At 40.1% G+C, this 24652-nt stretch overlaps 1 protein-coding gene across 1 annotated transcript in view; it reads left to right on the forward strand.

Annotated features, from left to right (window-relative positions):
* LOC130656570 (histone H2B.3-like) overlaps positions 1 to 24652 on the forward strand; it is a 70086-nt gene that overhangs the window by 2701 nt on the left and 42733 nt on the right. The gene's annotated exons all lie outside the window — the stretch shown is intronic.

A 24652-nucleotide genomic window follows, 5' to 3' on the forward strand; every position in this document is an offset into this window, starting at 1 on the left:
AAGCTAACCCGCGGATTTAATCCATGGGATGCCGACTAGTATATATATATACTAGTCGATAAAGCCCGTGGAAAAATCCACTGAGGCAGGATGAAATTGAAAAATAAGCGTCATATGAATTTTGATGACGTCAGCAACCCATCTACAAAAAAAAAATAGTACCTTGTTTTCTTGTTTCCTCCATTGTGTAGGGCTTACACTGCTGATCAAGAAAATGTATATGATCGTGTGGTGTTGATGAGGCGAGTAATGAAATATAAGGGTTTAAAAATTTTGCTGATGTCAGCAATGGCCCGTCAAAACCCCCAAATTTTTTTTAGAAATTTGTATACCTGTTGCCTTTATCGTATAGATCTTGAAACGTTGATGAAGAAAATGTATAGGATTATGTACTTTTGACAAACGGTTGAAGAGATATCAAGGTTTAAAGGTTTTTTGATGACGTCATCAACCTGTCCATTCCGAAACGGATTCGGGGACCCAGGTTTGGGAAACTTACCCAAATTGGTCCCAGGTAGTCCCTAGTTACCCACGCAAGAGATGACGTCAGTTATTTCCATCCGTTTCCAAGTTATTTAGCCTTAAATTTAAAAGTGCAATGCAATGGCTTCTCTAATCTTAATATACTTTCCTTTGACGGCAATACTATTTTAACGTTAAAGTTTGGTAATTTACAGACCAAATTTATAGGCGATGTTTTATAGACTTTATCAAAGAAATTTATCCACTTTGCAAAAGTCACAGACAGAACTGGCGTATTATTATATAGATATATAAATATATAAAGTATAAAAAAATTCAACTTACCTTAGCATGTTTATTGATTTCTTCTTTCTAAATTAATTAGTTAGGTATTAATTAGGTAAAACAATTATCATTTAGTTTTAAAGAGCATATAAACAATTCAACCACATATAAAAAAAATTTTTTGGGCGGTATTTCATGGTATATTATATTGTGAATTAAGATTAAAAATAGAAAAACAAACAACAATTTCTCTAAGACTTCCATTTCACAAAACTCAACATATTTTGACATATTGACATATTTTTCGCATAACCAGAACTCTAATGAAAGTTTGTATCAATATCTGGAATAAATATATATAAGTTTTGTTACCTAACCAAAATATCTTCAGAGATAAGTCCTGTGCTATTTCATGTCAAATCATAGAAACTTGTGAGCTTATACATCTATCTATCTGTGGGTGGGCTTATACATGTGTTGGGAAAAAGTATCAAAAGTACAGTATATGGAGAAATCTTTCTTAAAAGTAAGTTAGCCAACTTTCAAACCAAAACTACTTGACATCTTCTACCTGGGTCATTTTAAAGTTACAGTAGTGGTAACCAAATGAAAGGTAATCACTAAGTTTCATAATGTGCGCGCATATAAAAACAGCATATTTTTTATATGTGGATTTGCAGATTTTTAGGCCACCCTCAAAAATATAATTGGGTAGCATTACTGGACCGATTCACTATGAAATACAAAATTCGATTGAGAGACTTAATAAATTTGTGAAAACAATAAACCAAACAAATGGTAAAACTTTTTCCAGCCATTGCAATTTAGCATTTTAAGCATTGGCAAATAATTGCCATAGCAATTTCCACGCTTATAAGAACACTGGCAGATTTGTAAGTCACATCACGTTTTACTAAAAAGTAAAATTTAAACTAACAGAACTTTTTAGCAAATTCACTATTTTCCGCATCAATTTATGCTTCCACACATGTTGTAGTAACATACTTATAGCATTCTCACTTTATATCTTGTTCTTAGGGATCATCTCTGAGATCATTTCATTTTTGATACGAATTGAAAACGATTTTCATCGTATGGAATCAGTTCATTATTTTTTAACATCGTTTTATAATCGTATCATGAAACGAATTAAACGTTTCATATTTTTTTTTACTAAACGATTATATAGTTTACTATGAAAAATGAAACTATTTTGAAACGATTTTTAAAAAAAGGTTTGAAACAATTTGATACGATTGTCAAATTATCAAATGTGATACGATGCTAAAGGTGGATGACGTTATTGAAACAAATTTTGAAATGAATTAACTAATTAAAAACCAATTACACTTGTGAAATATAAACTTGTCTTTTCGTTAAGAAGTTGCTGTATAAAAAGCTTTAAAGTTGCCGTATTTTGATCTAATGTGACGAAAAAACGTCGCTGCGAAGTCTAAAGTTGCCGTATATCATTCTAAAATGAAGAGAAAGCGTTCCTTTTTTTCTCTTTAACTTATATTGTTTTAGTTATTTTTTAACTTATTTCTCCGAAAGACGATTATAAATATATAGCTAAAGCTTAAATTATAAAATCAAAAAATCGCTACTAAACGGAACATATAGATATTCGCTGCATTCCTTTAACAAATGACATAAGACATATTTAAAATTTATTCAAAAAGAACTCAATACTTATGACCTTACTTCACTTAGGTGCTTTATTTTTTTCTCTCAATAACGATTTTTTTTACTCTCTCTAAAACACGATTCTGGAGATCAATTCTTCTTTTGTGTCGAATGTTATTCTAATCTATTTATATCTTTGCAATCACATTGAGCATATTGAAATGATTTGCTTCTGGTAATGGAGCAGTATGACAGGTACCATTTTTAGGTGTTATTGGCATGTATTTCAAAATCTAGTGCCCAGGACTAAATTGATAAATGCTGTTAAGATCAGTAAAAAAAATTAAAATTAAGTTTGAATGATATTCTTTTCTTTTTTATAGTTGCTACTTTTAAACAACAGGTGGCCACAAGAATGTAAAAAAAATTAAAAAATACAAGACACAGGTAAAACATCTTCTCCTTATTGCTGCAATTCATTTTATGATGCACACTGTGATTGCTGAAATATAAATAGATAACAAAATTCTATAAACGTTAGAAATATTATTCCATACGTCGTCGTTACAGACAGGCCGTGATAATTATTTTGTTCATTTTTATGTCAAGAAAACTTAGATTTAATAAAAAGAAACATTCTAGATGACATTGTAGTGCGTTTTGAATAAGTTTAGGAAATAAAAAAGAGCTACGTAATGAAAAAACTTTAGTAATGAAATAGATGAATTAAAAAAAGTAAGCAAATCTATATGTATAAATGCGATTTTTTACGATGTAGGAATTTACCTACAGCACATAGGTTTTATTGAGAGAAAAAGAATGTAAAACAAACACCTTGAAACGATTTTGAAATGATCTAACATAAATATACTCAAACGATTTCAAGTAAATATAATAAAACAATCTTGAAACGATTTTGAAACGATTTTAGTTTTTAATAAAACGATTTACAAAATAGTGAAACGATTTCCATGCAATTTGAAACGATTTAAAAAAATTAAACATTACTTTAAAATCGTTTCAAATTCGTATCACATGCTATGCTAATTAAAAAAACGAAACGATATGAAACAATTTTTTTTGAAACGATCTCGGAGACGATCCCTTAATATAATGCACTGTTTAGTTTTGTTCGTGAAATGCAAGTATTTATGTTTTAGCTATTTTATACCCCCTAAATTTAAAGAAAAAACAAGAAAGTGAAAGTTTTTAACCTTTAATGATTTTCTTATTCACCTGAGAAAACCATGCTTTTGGCACAGGCAGAACCAATCAAATTTATTTAACTTTCACATATAGCATTAATATCTTCACACATTATAGAGCATAGTAGATTAATTGCTTTGTGTTTTTCTAGCTAGCTTATGCAGTGTTGTTGAGACTGTGCTTTTTCATTTTACTCCTCAGTTTGCCATATCTTTTCCCGATTCGAATTTACACAGAGCAAGCGAAAACCATGGGAACAACACATGATCTGGCTACACTAGAGGCAACAGATAAACAAATTTCACAAAATTTGTATTTGTGTATTCGCTGTTTATGAAAACAAAACCAAGGTCATAGCTTATATAAAGAAGAGATACTACCACGGCTGTTTTGTTAAGAAAAATAAACAGTTATTGTGAGTGGTTAAGGTCTCAGTGTACTAATGTTATTAACATCTTCAACATTATGAGAAAGGCGTTGTGATAAAGCCTTGTATCCCTGTGGCGTAGATATCTCTTGAATGGAGAAAGGGTTTGAAAATTTCGTATTGCTGGTCAGCTTAACCGTAAGAAGACAATCTTGAAAGCGTGCTCAAGTATGCGGACGCGTCAGAAATAACTACCATGAGGTGCCATTTAAATTTTTTAAAAGATATGAGGTGCGGATGACAAAACATTTTAAAAAATGGGTATAGAAAATACGTCCACTTTTTGCGGCACAAACTTTTATGTTTGCAAGAGAAAAATTGTACGTTTATACTAATGCCACAAGTGAAAACCTATGAAAGCGGTTGCTTATAAACGCTGAAGAACGAAACACGGAACACCGGAAGAACCCGGAACACTGGAACAAGTAAACTGGAACAACCCGAGAGATAGTAAAATGTTCCTTCTAGCACAGTCGCGCATAGACGTCACAACAGGTCCTGAATATCCAGGACCATGCAGTGTTGAGCCATGGAATTCAAGGGGTTATCCCTATTAATCAATGCCTATCCATGGTAAGGCCCTAGTAAGTGATGACGTCATCAATACAGCAAATGAGTTAAAATTCTAGCACAGGGGGGATTCCCTAAAAATCAACGCATGCGCAGTAAAGAGCGGAGTAACTGTGTTAGTCGAGCAGAATGAAATCCTCTCAGAAAGTAAAATTCTATACATTAAAGAAATGAATACATACACCGTGAAACAGTTACGCGATATTGCGAAAACGCGTGCCTTAACCGGGTATTATAAGCTACGTAAGGCTGAATTGATTTCTTTATTGGATGTACCACAATACGCCCGGAGACCACCTAAAAGGGTTCCAGTTAAACCAACATCGGAGGATGTACCAGAGTATGCTTGGAGGCCACCTAAACAACCAGCTAGGCCTATAGTACCAGGGGATATGGATATCTTCGAGAAACAGGAGATGGCGGAGTCCCGTCCAGCTATGGAAGGTAAAATCAGGGAATGGCATAACTGGGTATTGCCACCATCTGAGATGGACATTTTTAAGAAACACGAACTGTCGAAAAATCATGTATGTACCGGACCCCCTGACAGTCTACAGGGGTGAGGACTGTGTGATGAGGTTCGTTAACCACCTAGAGGATGAAGTTAAGAGACAATATTATACCTACCCTCAGCAGGACATGCTGCCTCTAACAGAGGTCCTGAAAAGGGAGCACAACGAGGCCACGTACTGCCATATATGATTAAAACCCTTCGATGATTGTGAGAATAACCGCAAAGTAAGGGACCATTGTCACTACACGGGGTTGTATAGAGGTGCGGCCCATAACAGCTGTAACCTCAAATACAAGATACCGGGTCACATACATGTGATATTCCACAATCTCTCGGGGTACGATGCGCACCTGTTTATCGGAGAACTGGGTGAAAAGTACGACACCCAGGACATTTGGTTGTATTGCTGAGAATACCGAAAAGTATATAAGTTTCAACGTGAAAATCAAGGTACCACTTGCGGGCGTAGGATATAAGGATGGTGAAACGTATAAAAAGATCGAAATAAGGTTTATAGATTCCTGTCGATTTATGGCATCAAGCCTTGACAAATTAGCAAGCAACCTCAACAATGAACAGTGTAAAAATCCCCGTTGGTTTTTTAATGAGAATAACACGTTTCAACTCATGCGCAGAAAAGGCGTGTACCCCTATGAGTATATGGATGGATGGCAGCGATTCGAAGAGTTAGAGCTACCTCCGAAGGAGGCATTTTACAGCAAGCTGAACATGAAGGGTATCAGCGATGAAGATTATCGATATGCTAAAAACGTATGGAATGTCATTACCCCAGAGGGTGATAACGTCACCATGGGAGACTACCAGGATGTGTACCTCAGCACGGACGTACTGCTATTAGCCGACGTGTTTGAAAAGTTTCGAGACGTGTGCTTGACGAATTACAAGCTTGATCCCACACACTTCTACAACGCGCCCGGCCTGGCATGGAAGGCAGCACTGAAATATACCGGAATCAAGCTGGAGCTCCTCACAGACCCCGACATGCTATTGATGTTTGAGAAGGGTATCCAAGAAAGTATAACCCAGGCTGTACATCGCTATGCCAAAGCTAATAACAAGTATAGGGAGACCAGTACGATCCAGGGGTTGAATCATCCTACCTCGATGCAAACAACCTATACGGCTGGGCGATGCGTCAAGACCTACCCACGGATGGCTTTAAATGGGTATTGAATGTAGAGGCCTTTACCGAAAAGCGGATCGAAAAGCTCGTTGGGGACAATAGGCATTGTTATATTGCCAACACTATGAACAATAAGAGCACACTTTTGTAAAAATTGAGTTAGAGAAAATTACGCTCTGAATATAAAAGGCATAGGTCTATCCTAAATTACCCGGAGAGGCTACACGATAGGCATAACGAGCTGCCGTTCCTACCCGAGCGCACTATGGTCCACAAGGTCGAGAAATTGGTAACGAATTTGGAGGACAAGCGAAACATGGGCTTGAATTGAAGAGAGTGCGCAGGGTCATCCAGTTTAACCAGAAAGCATGGTTGAAGGGGTACATCGATCACAACACGATGTTGAGAACAGGTGCCAAAAACGAGTTGGAGAAGGACTTTTATAAGCTGATGAATTTAAGCGTGTTTGGCAAGACGATGGAGAATATTAGAAACCATGCAACATCCAACTGGTCACCAATGAGGACAAGTATATGAAGCTTGTGATAAGGCCGAATTTAAAGGGTGAAAGTCGATTCAGCGAGTACCTCCTAGGCGTTGAAATGGGTAAAACTGAGGTGAAGATGAATAAGCCCGTATACATTAGCCAGGCAATACTGGACATGTCGAAGCTAGTCATGCAAGAGTTTCACTATGATTTTAAGCAGCCCAAATACGGGAGCAAGCTGTGGCTCTGCTACATGGACACAGACTCCTTTGTATACCATAAAAGGACACATGATTTCTATGTTGATATCGCGCAGGATGCTGAAACACGCTTTGACATAAGTGCGTATAATCCGGAAGATAACAGACCTCTTCCTGTAGGGAAACACAAGACGGTCGTAGGCCTCATAAAGAATGAATTAGGTGGCAAAATCATGACCGAATTCAATACCCTAAGGCCCAAGCTCTATGCTTACAAGGGCCTTGCAAAAGACGGCGGTGATCGCAAAGCGAAGGGCGTCAAAAAATGTGTGACTAAAAAATCCATCACCTTTGATGACTATCGGCGATGCCTGGAAGAAGGCGTTGACGTCTACAAGAGCCAAGTGCTGATTCAAAACAAAAGCCATCAAATCTACACCCGGGAGGTGAACAAGTTAGCATTAAACAGGGCAAAACACGACAAACGGCTCGTACAACCCGATCAAATTACAACACTTGCCAGGGGCCATTACCGCCTAGCGTCTACAGGGGAATAAAATGGACATATGCCTACTAATCGCTATGATCCTACCGCATGCTACGATCGCTTATATTTTTTTTCGTTATAAACGACTACTAATAAAGATGTCAGATATCGCAAGAGTATTCGACGATGCCTCTGCAGAATATGAACAGGTAGAGAAACCTATTGATAAACGCCAGTTCTGAAAGAGGCCCTACGTAAGGGCAAGGGTCACCTTTTACCCAAAGAATTGCACCGAAGCTTTTGTCAACAAGGCTCCAGATGAGGCCATCGATAAGGTACATACCGACTACATCCAGCGGGAATTGCAAGAGAAGGGCGAGAAAACAGCTAAGGCACTGTCTACCCATGTTATAAGCCTGTATGCTAGCATGATTGGAAACATTGTAGATATTGACAGTGTAGATGAACTGCGCAGGGATATTGAGGAGGACCCTATTATCCGAGACAGTATGACGGACCTTGGCATCCTCGTGTACTGTACGATTGGGAGGTGTTTAGCCCCAATATACATATGGGAGACATATGGGTAAAAAGAAAAAGGAGGAGGTGGAGGAGGCGGGGACTGCTATAATAAAATGAGTGAACAAGAAGGAAAACAAAAGGAGAGAGTCATAACCAAGACGAAGAACGAGGGTCGTGTTGCAGCCGGCAAGAGACCTGCCGAATGGAACCGTAAGAACAAGGCCGACTTACAGAAGAACGTGGGCAAAGGTTCTTCACAAGATGATCAAGAACCTGCCACAACCCCTAGCAAGTCAATGGATGTCTACATGTACGGGGTAGGGACTCTGGCCATACTGGCAATAGGAGTCGGCGTTTGGTATAAATTTGGCAGGGGTAAAAATGAATCTCAAAACCCGGCACCTGAGCCCCAGCAAGAAAACAGGGCAAAACCCGGTCAAATATCGATAGTTTTAAGATGCAAAGAAGGCTTTGGGGGTTTCTAAACCTGGGGCGAATATGGACCTGGAGGACAGTCTGAAGCTCGCACGCTATATGACGGCGGCGATTCTATTCGACGAATACGCTATTAAACAAGGGTGGTACAAAAAAACACTGATACCTAAGTGTCCGGTAAAACTCGTTTTTGTCCTTAAAGACAAACACGAATTATGGAAGGAACCAGGAGTTGTTCGAAATGCAAACGCTTTTTAACCCCAGACAATTTCGAAATCAAGGGATGCCTCGATAAAAAGTAACTGTCAAAGGCAAGCGCCGGACCCCTATACAACTCCTGCACGAGGTCATAATTATACTTCAGGACCTTATTAAAGCCCAGTTCTCCAAAGGCTATACTTGGGAAAACTTTGAATTGTCTATCCACCACAAAACACCATTCAGGTACCAGGAGACCTACCGGTCTCCGACGCTTGCCGAGGTGGCGAAAGCATTACATAGGGCGTATATCTCAATAATGAATGGAGAGCAAACATTGTAGAGGTTGCAAAAAACTGGTTCCCCCAGACAAGTTCAAGATTAGGGCAATAATACGACAAAGAGCTGTAGGGATTGCCTGGACAAAGCGAAGGCAAGGCGTTGTACCAAATGCAAGGACCATATTATCGAATACAAGGTAGACCCTCTTACCATTGATAGGGAAATTAGAGGGCTTAAGCAGAATGGGAATTACCTGCTTTTGTATACCCTATTCACATACAACATCATACCCCGGTGCGCCGAACTCGTCGGGGAGGGCCCGGAGAAGGCACTGCTCGTGAAAAGGTACGGCAATGTATTGCGATGTCTACAAGGAAAATTAACATATGCTCCACTACCTCTCGAATACCAGGCTCTGCCCTACCTGCCGGGGGTCTTTGGTGAATAACCATGGCGGTGTATGGATTTGTTCTGCATGTGCTGCCCTGTACCCCAAAATTCATGATAGAAAGTGGTCGAACTATTGAAATAAAATGTTGGACATTGTGGGGGACCCCCACATAGCAATTTTCACAGGGCCCACAAGTTGTGGCAAGACACAGCGTGTACTGAACCTCCTGGAGAAAAGCCTTGTTTTTATGGTATCCCTACGAAAGAAGCGATATGAAGATGATAGACGAAGAGACTAACATGATCTCCGACTGGGATGACATCAAGGCCGATCTGAAAAACTCCAAGCATGCTTGCCTGTATGTGAGGTTGGAGCATCCCCGAAGTTATAAAATTCTCGAATTACCACAGCTAAACCCTCCGGCCAAGCATTAGTATATAGAAAATGTCTTCACAGCTCGCCTTATTTAACGCAATACCCGCAGGATCGATTGAGACCTTGTTCGATAAACAAAATCAGCCCCTGTTCAAACGTGCTGATCTCGAGAGATTCCTGTGTATTCCGAATGCTAAGAAGTATGGTCTTAATCGCCATATGACAATATGAAGGGGAGAACTAGAGGGTATACAGGGAACTGTACCCGGCGGGTACAGTTGTTTAGGTATGCCGGAAGGAGTGAAAAAAACGGCATGACATCTTCGTTACGTTGGACGGGGCGTTGGAAATTACCGTCAGGTCAAGAAAGCCTAAGGCTGTGGCTTTGACAAAATGGCTAGCTCAAAAAGGTGTGGAGAAATTACAGGATGAGCTCAGGAGCAGCGTCAAGCCCTCAGGGATAAGGAGAATGCCAAGGCCTTTCTCAATGATGAAATTGAGGATAGGGATAGTAAGCTCATGGCGCTGGGAGATGAAATTAAGGGGCTACAGCAACGTGCCGGGCTCCACCTGGAGGATCCCGGAAAAGATAATAGTATGGTCATTATCCAGAAGAACAACGACGATCCATTCCAATACCTTGCCATTTGTGGTCAACAGGGGTATGTAGCTCAAAAAATACGGAATAAGCTTGTTGACTACCCCAAGGGTGAGATTGTGGTACTAGCAGAGACACCAAGCTATCGTCCATTAAAATTGGCTTCGAGAACGTGGATGTATTGAAGTCAACCCGGAGAGGGTCAGACATTTTAGGCTTGGTGAGCATTACACGCATGAACGGCTCTTGGAGCTAGCGGAATAGGTGGCCTCAGATCTGAGTACACCCAACCAAAACACAATTTTTACTACTCTTGCAGGTAGTAAAAATTATCCTCGCGTCATATATTGGTTTCAAACCAACCCCCAAATGAAAGCTAAAATTGGCATGATACCTTCAATGTTCCAAGTCTGAAATAGTAGGGCCCAAGGGGGCATCTCCGCGGTGCCCCCTTGGTAAAGCCCGGGAACTATTACCATTCCTTCACATGTTCCGGGGGTATCTGAACATCTTCAGGAATAAGCATGAGTTCTTCCGAAACAAAGCTCCTTTCAGGACCATCCTTCAAATAGTATAAAACACAGCTACCCGCTACTATACGGTCCAACCTATACATATTCCTACTCCAGAAAGCATCGGTGGCGCGTCTTTTCGAATCTTCATGCTCCTCTCCGAGCTGTAGGAGGTATAAGTACAATCCATCCTTAGGTAGAGGTTTCTCTTCGGAATATTGCTGGCTTTTTGCAAGCGGTACCTCCTCAAGCTTGGTCGCCTTGTTAGGTTTCATGCCAATCATGGCAGTCTTGCTGTTGTTTAGACTTTTGACGATGGTGTATAAGTGCTTGACCCAGGTGCTGCTAGTCTCGTCAGAAGCTAATTTCTGCGCATCTTGAGGCTGGAAGAGCCTTTCTGCAAGTACCTTGTTGTACGACTCCACAAAGGCCGTAAACGTATGGTGATATTTGGTGGTGGCCCGTTTAATCTCCACACCTTTGCCTTCTAGCAGTTTCGTTATATCAGATTTGAACTCACTACCGTGTTCACACTGAAAGGTTTTGGGGTAGTGTAAAGGTCCCGCTTTGTAGATGTCCTTCACCATGTCGGCGACTTCACTGGCTTTCTTCATCCGCAGGGGCCTTACTATTTTGTAACGTGAAGCTACATCAATCTCCGTGAGAATGTATTTATAGGTGCTACCGTATAGCTTGTCAAGTGGCATGTACAGTAGATCAAAGTGATGCATTTCGTTGGGTGTTGTAATGGTAAAATGCGAATAGTCTATTCGTTTCGGACCTCGAATGTGTCTCAACCACAAGAGTTGCCTGGATAGCCAGTGAGTGACCAGCTTCTTGGAGAGACCGCTCTCCTTCGCGAGTAATTTGATAGGCTTGCGCCCGGTCCACAGGTGTTCCGGGGTATAGTAAATCTGGCCTAATTTTTCCGCCTTCTTATCTGTAACAATATGTGATGCTTCTGATATGTTTATTATACATGTTAAAAACGCGTTCTTATAAGTATTTATATGCAACAAAGCCTAGTAGGGATAAGAAGTCAAGGACGAACGCGAGTTCACCATCTTGTGGCTGCTCAATTTTGGGGCTTTTTTGTCCGAAGCAATGTAATATTGGTACATACTATCGTCCAATTCTCTCAGGCTTTTACCGGCTTTTAGCTGCATCTCCCGATGTTCACTGAACCAATCAAGCTTGGCTTACTGTCGTGGGCACCGAAAATATTGACGATCTGTTCGAGCTGGTCCTTGGAAAGCATGGCATGCGAGTAGAGCTCATTGGGTTCCTCCTCCACAGTGATACTAATACTCTCAATTTTCGGGTTGTAGAATACTTCATTGACACTGGCATGGGGCTTTACCTTCCCAGGATTTACGAATAGCAGCAAGGACTTGGCAGGAGTGTCAATTTGGAGGTTGTAACTGGCATCTGCCTTTTTCATCATGACTACTTTGCTACGGTGTATCCGTTCGTAGGGTAGGGCCAATCTTGCATACCTTGACATCATAGCGCTCGCGAGACCTTCATGACTAATCTTATCGAACTATAGCTTGATATTTGTAATTTTATAGGCAGCATTAGCCGCCTTGGCCGCCGTAGACCCTGAGGCTGCAGTACCTGCATCTTTGATGACATCGGCATGAGCTGCGAATTCCGTGTCAAATAAGAGCTTGAGACTACCAGGAAAAATGACATCGTTCAGCCCCATGTTGGGAATACCCACGTAGAGGTCTTGATTTTGATTAATTGTCAAACGTATATGATTAAGTTGAACCCTCTGTTTTCTGCCTTTGATACCCAACAGCTGCTTCGTCTCCGCGTACGGCTCCAGGGTTGTTCCAAATGCATTCATTTTATTATAGGAGGAAAATGTTCTAATAAAATGGCTGATAATCCGATATTTACACATGAAGATGATCTTGACAGGGGTAATGGGGATGATAAGGAAGATACCCCATCGACGCAACAACTTCCTGGAACATCGGGGACTTCAACGCCGGGACAGTAGCAGGGAGGTGCGCGTAGGCGACTGGGGTTGGATACGAAGTCGGCCTACTCCAAGCTTCTTCAATCGAAGGTTGATAGTCTTTACTCATATCTTATGGTTAATCTGGATATGGGGTCCGACGCGATACATTACGGTAGGTTTGGAATGGGGGAAGATAACCAACTTATCGTTAAAAAGGTTGTGACGGGAAAAAGATCCCTACCGGAAGTAGTACTTACATTGTAAGATGGTAACTTTCCATCTATTAAGCAGCTCCGGAAGTTGTTGGGTAGCACGCGTATGAAGGTCATTGGATTTGATGAATATCAAACACCCAACAATATGGAAGCGATCCAGAACCTCGCAAATAAGGCTGATGTTTTTGTGAATAAGGGTAAGAAGGAGATTACGGGTGAGATAATCCAGATGGAAACAATAGACAGTGTTCAAAATTTTGCAAACGATGTAGATGGTTTTGTAGATACTTCATTTGCCGGCATTGACGACGATGCCCTCGAAGTCATCAATATGAAGAAAATAAAGCTCGAAATGGAAAACCTGCGAAATCAAGAAAAAAGAGGGTAGGGTGAAAGAACTCAAAAAGCAGAAAGCCAGGGGACAAAGGGATAGAGAAATCGCTGGCCTTGAGGAAAATATTGAAGAATTGAAGGAGGAAGAAAAGGATGTACTTAGCAAACATGGCCTGCTATCGAAGGAGATTTTTAGGCATCTGAAAAATATCAAGGCCGAGTTGATGAAGATCGCCGGAGATGACATGCCTTTGCTTGAAAAGCTTAAAATCCTCTTCAGGGAGCAGGGTATAACCATAGCGAGTATCGTCTTCGCTATTGGCCTATTGGTTTCCACCATTGTGCTCTCAGTTACGGGAGGAAGTGCAGCGGCAGGTGCTGCAGGGGGAAGTGCCGCGGATGGGGCTGGAAAAGGGTTTGTGGAGAAACAGCTTGAAAGGCTCGGAAACTTTCTCAAATACCTGGCAGGGAAAGCAGGTATCGCATTACCAGGAGTCATCGGTATCGTAGTCTCCTTCTTTCTGAGGGTAGCGTCAACTATCGTGAAATATGCGGCCAAGCATTTGTATATAGCCATCGCGGCTGCTGCCGAGTTTGTCGTGCTCTATATCAGGAAATAGACCTATTTTTTAAGCCATATATAGGCAATGATGATACCTACCCCTATCGTGATTAATGCGGCCTTGGTATCCTCATACTGGTTTTGTGGTGGTTGCTCGGGTATAGGAAGTGTAGCATGTTTGGGAGGTATAAATGGTATAGCCTGTATGGTATGATCGGGAGTATATATAAGAGGTGTGGTATGCTTAGGTGGTATAGGAGGTGTAGTATGTATAGGAGGCGTAGTATGCTTAGGTGGTGCAGTATGTTTTGTAGATAGGGTATGCTTTGGAGGTGGTTTGATAGCCCTCTCCGTATGAATAGGCCTGTTATTCATATCAACTTGGGTCCCCACGCCGACGTTTGCAGGTGCTATAAGGATATTGTTGTTAATCTACAATTTTTACTATATGCAGGTTCATATCGGAAGGCAGCATGTACACACTTGGCAAGACGGCAAAATTCACCGACGTCCGCGCATACTGCAATACCTTCTGAAACTCCGTAATGTCGTGGCCCACATTTTCTTGATGTTGTACCATGGCCTCAAATTTTTGGAATAAAATCTGCCTTGCCGTATAGTTGTCAGCACCGGAGCCAAGTAAGGATGCTTTAGCCCCTGATTGCGATCCCAGCAATAAGACCACGTAGACGCGGATGGCTTCACTAAGCTTGGTCAGACCTTCCGACTTTAGGCCTTGACTTGTTGGTATGATGAATTTGGTCCAGTCCCCGTCAACTTGTGGCCACCATCTACCGTTTGTCAGGGAGGACATGACGGCCTTGAATTTGTAGAGGCTATTGGGATCCGCACCATACTCGCGACAGACCTGTGCATACCTGGAGGTTGAGTAGGGGTCTTTTTACTGAGAAAACCCATCGTCATAGGGCATGGGTACCTTCATTCTTGCCAATATACGACGCATGTGGTAATAAACATGGAATTTAAAAATCAAATTGACAAGGGGTACAGAACCCGTCAGGTGTTTAGCGGATATGCCTAATGCGGTGCTTGCGCAATGGGCAGAAAAATTAGCCTGGATATTCCAGTAGTCCAACGCCTGCCCTGTCCAACCCACTCTGACTGGATCATTCAGCAGATTGGTGGGGATTTTTATAGCATATTTGGCAAATTCAGGGAATGCCACCTCAATATGTGAGTCTGTAGACACGTACAGACCCTAATGCTCCAAATTTGTAACACCAAGTTTCCATTCTCCCCTCTACTTTTGTACTTTGCCTTGGGGTTATACGAATACATGTTCACCCTTTTCTTAAAAGAAAAGGATGAAACAACTCTACATCACTGATATAGAAAATCCTACTATATTTGAGGATTACCTGGGACAGGATACGAGAATTGCCTTGAAATTGATAAGTATTAGGCCTGCATGGTTGAACCTGTATAGTAATAACAACTTTACCATTCGTAAAGTGGGGCCTGATCAGAGGGTGACTCGGATCGAGATTATGAACGGTTTATACAGGATACAGGATGTCGCGACTATTGTCAACAGCCACGCGGAGGACAAGATTAAACTGTTTGTCCTGAAACATGGACTTTGCAGGCTCCGTGTCAGCGATGGATATACGGTGGTTATTAACAGACTGTTGCAAGAGCTCTTGGGCCTACCCTACGACCCCGCAAAAAAGTACTACACGAGTGGTGACCACGATGCATATTACAGGACCGATGTTTACCATAGGTTGAGACTCGTTTGTCCGCAGTTGGATGAAGACGACTGCCTGCTTGATGGCAAAAAGTCTAAAATTCTGGCCTTGCTTCCCACCTAAGAATTAGACGCCTGGGGATATGCTGACCTGGAGTTTTCATACCCCCGTTTACCTTTCACTGAAGGGATCTACGGACCGTCTGGAGTTCATGCTAACAGACGTATATCACCATGAAAAGAACGTCTCGTTCACAGGCCTACCCATGTGCATTCTCATAGAATAAAGATGAGCGATATCAGCAAACTTTATCCGAGTTTGCCGAGTGCACCTGCGCAAAGCGCCTATATGCAGGAGGAGAGCCTGATCTACAGACTCAAGAAAATTGATGATATTGAGAAGTATCTGCGAAATGAGATCAAGGAGCGGGATAAGCTTGCAAAGAAATTCAAGATGCATGGCACGTGGGTACGATTCTGTGACCACGGCCTACTTAGCGTGAGTGTGATTACGTCGGGACTCGGTATTGGAGCTATAGCCTCGGGTCTAGGAGTCCCCTTGGCTATTGCCATGGGTGGGCTCACGATTGCGGCTGGGATAGGTCAACCAGGTCTCCGGCATGCTTCGAAAAGGCTAGGCGTAAAATCCAAGAAACATGAAGGTATAAGGCTATTGGCCGAATCGAAATTGAACTCTATTGTTGATCTCATATCAAAGGCAATGGAAAACGAGTACAGCCTGATTAGCCGTGAAAAGGAAAGATATATGCTATTGAAGGAACAGATGCGACAGCGTTTTAATCGTATTGTGAATGTCATTAATGAACATGAGCGTTCCCAGCTAGTTGCGAAAGGTAAGGAGGAAGGGAGGCAAGAGATGCCGAATGAGATTTTAAAAAACGTTCGACCTGCGCAGTATGTCAGCGGTACCTAGAATCACCACCTGAGTATAAGCCTTAATTTAGTATATTTTATAGGTCTACAAGGCCTATAAAATATATGGGTTTTTCAATCCTCACTTAGCAACCATTCCTTTTTGAAGTCTTTGTACCGACATTCCGTGATATGCACCTGAGGGTAGTGGTTTTTACTTTGCACATACACCAATGAAATAGCCAGGATGGCACTGGCTTGGCATGGCTCATCATAGGGTACTGGCATACCGTAGAATTTAGTTTTCATTGCATCCTTGTACTATTTAAGTTTAGCGTTCACGTAACGGTCTTTTTTCACAGACTCTGTCGTCAATTGCTCAGAAATCAACTCCTCGATTTTGGACCAGATTTGACGATACTTATACCCTACTCTTCAAAATCGAGACTCATTGCCGGCACTGCATTGGCGTTGTACCGGGTGACCCCATGTGACCAGATTTTAGGCGTTTTAATCCCGAGGGCTACCACAAGGTCTCGTGTATGGTAGCCTATAATGTACCGTTGATCCTTACCCCCGTTAGTAGGAATGGGATCCGACACCGTCAGGTAGTCCACATTGATATCGTTGATGTCTGTAAAAGTAGCAGCAAATGAGTAGAATAATTTAGGTTTGGCAAGCTCATTTCCAAATTGTAGCATCTTGTTTTATTGAAAGTTTAAACGACTTCAGAGAATTGCATGCCATTGTAAATACGCAAGCACCTCCGTTGTACGTGATACGGTCCTGATAACAATACCAGCACAACATTTTACCCTTTAGCACGAACCTCCGACCACAGGTACATCTGTCGTACGCATCCAGCATACATTCACAGTCCTTACATTGTTCCATTTTATATTATGATTCTTCTAACGACTCTAGACGGTCCTCTAGATTTTGGATCCTCCGTAATCTTGCATCATGAATCCTCCACTCATTCTCTTTCTCCTTCTCTGATTTTCGTACGCATGCTAGGGCCATTAGTGGGAGGGAGATCCCTATGCCAGCTATGAAGGTCATGATGACTGCATTTCCAAATATGCTGAATTTTAAATGACAATTAATGCACATTTATTATAATAGTAACTAACAACAAGGTTGTAAGATAATGTTTCAAGCCAACCCCAAAAATTCCTCTTGCGTCAAGTCAGCCCCAAATCTTTTGAGGCGTCTCCAATCTGGGGCAGGCCCTCCCTTATAACGCCTTTTTAACAACCACAGCGATATTTCATACGCGCTGTCATACACCTTCCGCTCTTCCACATAAGCCAAGCAGCATGTATCTCCACAAAAGTAGCCCTCGTATACGTACTCACCACCATCGCTCATATGGGCAGCCATATTTTCTTTGACATGAAAAAAGCCGGATTTCTCTGTATGTTTTGTACTCACCTGTGGAGGGTTGTATCTCATGGAGCACCTGACTTTGTCGCATAGTTCTATAGAGCACCAGTAACAGAGTAGCATTTTATATATCATTCCAACAAGGTCCGAAGATTTCACCTACATATTGGACACATGTTGTCGTGCATGTCTTGCGTCCTGAGCCCGTTGGGGATATACTTGAATAGGTAGCGATACTTTTCAACAGCCCTGTTACACATGCCTCCGTCTTGAAACTGTCCGGGACATATTTGAGCTGCCGGTGATTCTTTTCAACAGCCTTGTTGCACATGTTTTGCGTCTTGAATTGATCCGGTACATAAATTAACATGTGAAGTATTTTTTCAACAGCCTTGCTGCACATGTCTTGCGTCTTGAATTGATCAGGCACATACCTGAGTAGATGGGGATCCTCCTTAACGGCCTTATTCCACATGTCCTGCGTCTTGAATTGATTCGGGACATGCATATACGGCATTTTTTCAACAACCTTACTGCACATGTCTTGCGTCTTGAACTGATCCGGAATTATATACACATTTCAACAAAGTCCGAAGATTACAGAGCAAGTTGGGAATTTCCCTCTTTACTGCGCATGCGTTGATTTTTAGGGAATTCCCCCTGTGCTAGAATTTTAACTTATTTGCTGTAGTGATGACGTCATCACTTACTAGGGACTTACCACGGATAGGCATTGATTAATAGGGATAACCCCTTGAATTCCATGGCTCAACACTGCATGGTACTGGATATTCAGGACTTGTTGTGACGGCTATGCGCGACTGTGCCAGAAAGAACATTTTACTATCTCTACCCGGAACACAGGAACAATAGAAAATACACGTTTTTTTACTGTTTTTCCTCTTAAAAATGCTTTTAGCAAAATAATTGGCGATTTAGTAGTTGCTATCGTGTTTCTTATAAATCAATATATAAAAAGTTGCGGAGCGGAAACAGGTTCCCCATGTTCGCATGCAAAAAATTATAGTGGACGGGGCAACTAAAAAATTTTTATAACAATCTACAAGTTCCCAGGCAACCTCGTTCACAGAGCTTTTTTCACTTTTTGATAATGGTTGGTCTCCAGGGTTTCTTTTTACAAAGGGAAGTCGAGGTGCAGAGCGCTTCTGCTCCGTACAAGTTATTAAAATGGTGAATCTATTATAAATGTATTCGTTTTTTAGAAAATGCAAACGAAATACATTTAGCAAAAATTTTTTATAGAAAACACTTCAAAGAGAATTCCTAGGTTTTTCCCACATAATTGCTTCTTTCTGTTTTCAATGTTTTTTGTTTAAGAATTTAAGTATGTAATTTTTGAACTTTACTCTGTGCACTCATTTCGACTGAACGATTATTTGACCACTAAGCGCTTATTAAAAAGTTTGCAGAATGAGCATTCTAGTACCCAGAGCTCTTTGCAATAAACACCGAAAAATATTTTTTTATCATATTTCCAACAACAACATCAAGAACAATGCACAGTACACACTGACCCGCAATGCAGCGTCTTCGAATTTGCTAAATTAAACATTCCAAAGTTATAACATAACGGATAAACATCGTTTTGAGTTTGATTTCTTTTTTATGTTTTCATTAGATAAGGCCAACAACATTAAACTACCCTGCGTGTGTTGACTGTTGACAGTTATCAATCAATAACAGTAAGAATGACATTCTATTGTTTTGTTCGCTAGACTAAAGGCGAGGGCAAACCAGTCCAAAATTCCATCCAGCATGCAATTTTTGCGATGTTGGATGAAATGTTAAACTGGTTTGAGTCACTTCAAAATTTTCAAAAAATTCAGAATTTTTAAAAAAGAGAAAAAAATCATGTTGGACGATGTTGGATGAAGTTAGATCGCCGTCAAACATTTCATCCAACATTTTCGGCAAGATTAAAGATTTGGTGGTACTTTTCATCCAACATATAAAAACCCGGGAATTTCGAACGTTGAAGCGTTCGACATTGACGTTCGAAAACATTCGAAGGTTCGAACTTTTAAATGGAATGTTTTTAATTTGATGCGCTGCAATAAAAACATTCTCATTTTGGCAGGCATAGCAGATGGGTCAGTACTCTACTATACAAGATTTAAAAATGTCTTGCAGTGAGGAAGAGCTATCTCCTGTGAAAGGAAAAGCATTCGAACAACACACAAAGGAACAAGAGAAAATAGCACGAGAGAAGACTTTGAAAGAGAAGAGTAAAGAAGAAAACGAAGAAATCTCCACTGCTAAGAACAAAAAGAACAAGGATAACGATGGAGAAAGTTCTTCTGCCAAAAACAAGAAGACCAAAGGGAAGAAGGAGAGAAGAAAGAAGCCAATAATTGAACGAAAGATGAAGTATCTATCCGCGTGGATACATATCCATGGAGTAACATCGCTAAAAACTAAAATAAGTGGCCTGAGGGCACAATTTGGAAGGAAATTGGCTAAATATCGGCGCCATTTGTTCTTAGTGCCTGTGGTTAAATCAGCTAAAAGTATAGACACTCATAAACGTAAAATTGAGGTGGAAAATCTTGAAAATGACGAATTTATACGCGCCAAATTTCATACCAATAAGGTAGTCGTAAGCTTCTTGGAAATTTCAAGCCACTCTTTCTCGAATGATGGTAGTTAAAGAAATTTTGGGACCAATTTATTCACCAAAGCCTTGCAACACCCTTTTATTATATAGGATATTCAAAAAAATTTTGAACTAAAAGTGAAGTGATTGAAACGATTCTCCTGTCGCAAGAAAACGAAGAGTAAGTGGCCACCACAGTTGCTCATCTGGCCCGGTGCTATCAGATGGGATATTTCATTTAGGAGGAAATCGAAATCCCTACATCTATCCGAAACATTTCCTTAAATCCGAATCTGTCTTCGATCTGCAATTCTTAAATGATATTACTAAAATATCCATTTTGTTTGGCAACATAAGCAGCACTGCGGAAATCCTCCCGTCCGCCATTTTACTTTTCAGGAATAAATGAACTCTTTATTGTTCGAATGTTTTTAAAAACATTGCTTCATCCAACATGGGAAAAAAATGTTGGATGAAATGTTGGGCTGATTTGCCCCCGCCTTAACTTAAATTACAAAAAAATAGAAAGGGTACAAGAAAAAAGAGTTTTTACACATTTCTTTATGGCAATCATATTTTAAGTTCTTCACAATTTTTACTAAAGAATATATCTATACTAAAACTATTTAATACTATCGCTATCGTTTGTACTTAAGTAATATAAAATATAAAAAATATGGTTTTGTTGTAGTGTAAAGAGAAATAAAAAACAGGGTTCGGAAATTTGTTGGAAAATTTGTTAGCTAGCTATGTAAAAAATTGAAAGAGAATTAGTTCTTCACCTAAGAAAGTCAAAGTAATATCCTTACAAACCTGAATTTATTTCCCCTCTTTAAAGCACAGACTGTTTTTCTATAAACTTAATTCAAGGAGCCATTATAAAACACGCAATAATATAATAAACTTTATTATCTTTTCTTGCCCTCTGCTCACATGACTAAACTTTATAACTTCCCACAGCGGTTTTATTGTTTGCGTTTCTTTTCTTTTCTCTTCTTTGAGAGAAGAAATTTTGAACGTCGTGATCGATTTCAAATTTTGATTCGCACATTTTGCGCCGAAAAGTTACTGCAGACCCAATACGCAAAAATATCTTCTTTGAAATACACTAATAGGTCAAATACTTTTAAATGTGGAGGATATAAGCAGAACTGGACTAACGGTCATAAGTGGACAAGACTAACTTTTTTGAAAAGTTCTTTAGGAGGAAATATTTTCGCTCGCTTATGGCCAATGGGCTTCGCTGGGTGTCTCAGCTCCGCAAAAGGTCGACGGGAATTCATATACGACGGCATTATGAATGTCGTTGGCGAAGTTCCGTCGTTAAAGGACCGCCCTAAGTTAACACCTTAAGAAAAAGCAAAATGACGCGGCAAAAAAAAAAAACATAAACAAATATCGTGTCATTTCGAGAAGCCAGGGATTCATTATTGATTTCGTATAGTGATAATGTAATTTCAGATGAAGAGTTCGCTATTCTGTATAGTATGAAATAACGGGGCGTTCTCCAATATTGGATTTCACACAAGTATAACAATTTTAAACTCATTCAAAAACGAAAGAAATCGCTCATCTATGCCACTGATGATTAAACCATTTTATCGCAAGAGGTTAATCTTTGTTTAAAGTGTATTATACTTTGTAGACGTTTTATTTGCTAATTTTGCCAATAATAAAAAGTTACGCAATAAATTAAAGTTAAAATTGAGTAAAAAAGTAAAGGTTAAAGTAATTCGTTGTAAAAATGAATGATCTGCGAGAGTTACAAAGAAATTACGCATACTACTTACATTTATGACAACAAGTTTGATGGCACCAACCCCGTTTCCAGGACATTTTACCTTTAAACGACTCGGGAGACAAGAAACTCTGGGGGCGAGATTGTGTGTGCACTAAAATTGTTGTGCACGAACGCGCACGTTAAGTTTTGTAGCGCGCTCAAAACTTCGTGTGTATAAAATCTTAATTTACAATACCCTGACAGTTGTGACCTTTAAGAAACAAAAATCCATCACAGTGTTTTTAAAGCTGAGCATTATCTTCGTCTTTTTTTGGTCAGGAAGGACGCCTAAAAAGCTCTGTCTTCCATAAGACGGGTAACCATGGTAGCGAGCCAAATGTATTTTGACGACCTAGTCGGGAAGGCCCGTGAAAAAAAGACGGACAATTAGGAAGACGGACAATGAAAAAGATAATGACATACATTTAGAAAGCATGCAGATCATGATCAGTTTCTCTGTTCACTTCGAATAAGTATTGTTGTATTCTGACCAAAAAGAGGTTATTATTACCCCAGGCACAGACACTCCATTTACTGTGGTAAATTACAAAAAAGAACTGGGAAAGCCGTATACCAGGTTGGATCTTTATATCTGTACTAGAAATCTGAAACAACATTATAAACTTAAGGCAATGGCAGTTTTACTCAAATATATATGAAAAATATTAGTACTTGAAAATATACTTGAATGTATTTAAAATTTTGCCAAAACTAAAATATACTTGAATAGTAACCTCTATATACTCAAATATATTTGAGTAGTAGCCTCTATATACTCAAATATACTTGAATAGTAGCTTTATACCGGGCCGTTGAAGGAGAACCCTACATGCTCGACTATGTTCCGGAGCATCTCATGACACAGGAACTGTGTAATAAAGGAGTTGAAGAGGAACCCAATGCACTCGATTATGTTCTAGATCAATTCAAGACCAACGAGATGTGCGCCAGAGCCATTGAAGAGGATCCCTCTAATATCGCATGTCTTCCAGATCGACTCTTGACTCAGGGCATGTACACGAGAGCCGTTAAAGAGGAACTCGCTCTCCTCGATTATGTTTCGGATCATTTCAAGACCCAGGACATGTGCACCAGAGCCGTTGAAAAGGATCCCTCTAATATCGCATGTGTTCCAGATCATCTCATGAGCCAAGACATGTGCACGATAGCCATTGAAGAGGATCCCGGACTGCTCAATCCAGAGTGGATCCCAGACTGGTTTGTTACTCCGGATATGTGCAGAAGGGCCGTGTTTGAATCTAAATTGTTCGATGTCTATCGCCAGCGTAAAGCACAGAAGGTTCAAATTAAGAAACAGCTGCTTCCGAGGGATTGTCTATTCCGGCAAACAAAGGGAAAGATGAACAGTTTATGATTGGTTATCATGACTAAGACGGCAACCTATCCCCGCTATTGATAAAACCCCTAAAAAAATCTACTCCCAGGGTGTCTCTCAATATAGTCCGAATTCAACGTTCACCATGTCGTTCGATCTTGGTGATAATTCTAAATTTTTAAAAAAATATGAGGAAATCTTAAAAAAGGTTGAATGGCAAAGTAGGGCTTGCTTCACCAACCTAGGTGTGAAGAAAGATCGTTATATCAACCCTAAACTAAAGGAATTTGAAGGTACAATTAGAACCAATTTTCATCAGAAAAAAATACCGCAGGAATCTTGTGAGTGTACGGCCATCATAAAAATAGGAGGTATTTTTAGACAAGGGTGCAACTATTACATCCAAACTTATTTGGAAAAATGCAAATATAAAGAGGTTGAACGGTATGGTGCTAATTATTTGAGTGAGTCTGAGGATGATGATGACGACGAGAGCCTTACTGTGTTGTAAAGGTTTTATATAGTTGATCAAGAACTTTATGAAATAAATGAACGTACTTCGAAAAGAAGCTAAATTACTGCAAGTTCTTTATTATTCTACACTAAATAAGGACGATCTTGTTAAGGCAATCCGCAAAGCAAAGTACAAGGATATTTCAACGCAAACAGACGGTCCTTATTGCAAACCTTGTGTTAAAATTGCATATGAAAAAAATCTTGAAAAATATTTGCAAGATCTCGCTAAGCGAAGCATAGTACATGATGGTGGCCTACGGATCGATGCTGATACTGGTAAAGTGCTAGGTTGCGAGATTGATTATACAAGCAGATGTAGTTTTGTAGGAATATATTTCCTATAAAACTTATACCGGTCTATATCGAATAGGTAGGCGGGGAATCTAAGTAGCGGCGGCATACTGTACAGATTGAATTTTTTTAAAAAATTCATACTTACCTTCTTGTCCACCTTTTGCCAGTAAGTGGGCACGTTCTTGTTCATTGATATTATTAACGAAACGTCTAACTCGTTGGCGTATTTGCTTCTTTAGCACTATATATCGCTGTTTTTTTTGCATAATTAGACTGAATTCATAGTCATTGATAACGTCGTCGCTGATTGCTTTCGAAACGAGATCAATGACAGAATTCAATTTT

The sequence above is a fragment of the Hydractinia symbiolongicarpus genome, chromosome 9, assembly GCF_029227915.1.
Source record: "Hydractinia symbiolongicarpus strain clone_291-10 chromosome 9, HSymV2.1, whole genome shotgun sequence".
NCBI classification, from domain to species: Eukaryota; Metazoa; Cnidaria; class Hydrozoa; order Anthoathecata; family Hydractiniidae; genus Hydractinia; species Hydractinia symbiolongicarpus.